The sequence below is a fragment of the Elephantulus edwardii genome, unplaced genomic scaffold (assembly GCF_000299155.1).
Source record: "Elephantulus edwardii isolate Elephantulus edwardi_28Jun2011 unplaced genomic scaffold, EleEdw1.0 scaffold00030, whole genome shotgun sequence".
NCBI lineage: Eukaryota > Metazoa > Chordata > Mammalia > Macroscelidea > Macroscelididae > Elephantulus > Elephantulus edwardii.
The window spans coordinates 22,224,228-22,225,972 of NW_006399780.1; the positions used below are offsets into that span (position 1 = coordinate 22,224,228).

The 1,745-nt window shown below is 33.3% G+C and overlaps 1 pseudogene; it reads left to right on the forward strand.

Annotated features, from left to right (window-relative positions):
* Positions 1-242: 242 nt before the first annotated feature.
* LOC102867658 lies at positions 243-1,173 on the forward strand (annotated as a pseudogene).
* The last annotated feature ends 572 nt before the right edge of the window (positions 1,174-1,745 follow it).

Sequence of the window (1,745 nt, forward strand, 5' to 3'; positions counted from 1 at the left end):
CTTACTAAATAACAAAAAATAATTTTAAGAGGTCTCACTTGTCCTCTCTATAGTAATAAATTATGATGCTTAGCATACTACAAAGCAGAAAATGTATTTCTCCAGTAAATAAAAGAAAATAAGTGTCAAATAAAATTAATGTAAAGAGTTCTAATCACTATATAATTTTTTTCCACTGAATTTTGCAGTTCAATTTTGTCTGATATTTACATGTAGGTTTGTCTGAAGCCTGAAGCTCAATAATGAGAAATTGAACAGCAGTAACAACATTCATCCTTCTGGGACTGACAGAAGATCCTCAGTTACAAGTTTTAATTTTCATTTTTTTACTTATCACCTATATGTTGAGTGTAGCTGGAAATTTGACAATCGTTATCCTTACATTGGTGGATTCTAATCTTAAAACACCCATGTATTTTTTTCATAAAAATGTCTCTTTTTTGGAAATATCTTTTACAACTGCCTGTATTCCAAGATATCTATACAGACAGTATATCAATGAATGGCAGAACAACTACTTACGATGAATGTGTCACTCAACTATTTTTTATAGATCTTTTTGCAGTAAGTGAATTTTTTCTTTTAGCCATAATGTCTTATGATCGCTATGTAGCTATCTGCAAACCTTTGCATTATATGACAATTATGAGTAACAACGTGTGCAAAACATTAGTTACGTGTTGTTGTATAGGAGCATTTGTGATAGTCCTGCCACCATTTAGCTTAGTTTTGAATCTAGAATTCTGTGACTCTAATGTCATTGATCATTTTGGTTGTGATGTACCACCTATGCTAAAAATTTCATGCTCAGACACATTGTTAATTCAGAAGATGATGATAGTCTGTGCTGTAGTGATCTTTGTTATCACTCTTATATGTGTAGTTCTTTCCTACATGTATATCATCAAGACAATTCTAAAATTCCCTTCTGTCCAACAAAGAAAAAAGGCCTTTTCTACCTGTTCTTCCCACATGATTGTTGTTTCCATCTCCTACGGCAGCTGCATCTTCATCTATGTCAAGCCGTCTTCAAAAGAACAAGTGAAGATCAATAAAGGGGTGGCAGTACTCATTTCATCCATATCTCCAGTGCTGAACACTTTCATATATAGCTTGAGAAATAAGCAAGTTAAACAAGCCTTTAACGATTCGCTAAAAAAATTGCACTCCTAGCAAAAAATTAAAATGTAAATAAATTGGTAATTCACATAAAAAGATGCGTATCTACTTGAAATATGCAAAAAGCTGACAAACTAGTTTATAATTACTTAACCTAAAGAACAATCAATCTAGTCTTAGAGTGATTTAATAATTGTTTCACACATCAATTCACTATTGCAAAACACATTATTTATTACAAATGACTGATAGCATGGTCTCATTGCAAGCTGGGCTGCTGAATTAGAGGTCTGAGTCCACCAACATCTCCTCAGGATTAAATTAACAGTTTGCCGTTGATTCCCATAAATCTCAGAAATGCGATGAGATAAATAACTTACTTGTTCCATTGAGTTGGAACCAATTCATAGCTGATCCTCCAACAGGTTTTCATAGACAATAAATCTCCTGAGAGGAGATTGTCCATCTTTCTCCAACGAAGTATCTGGTTGATTAGAATCACATGATTTTAGATTGACTGTGTCGCTCCTTGTCACTAGATCAGCAGAGAAGCTCCTTCCCTAATGGAGGAATAGGTAGTTATTTAACATTTTTCTGTGAGGTATTGTTGTTGTGAGGTATATATA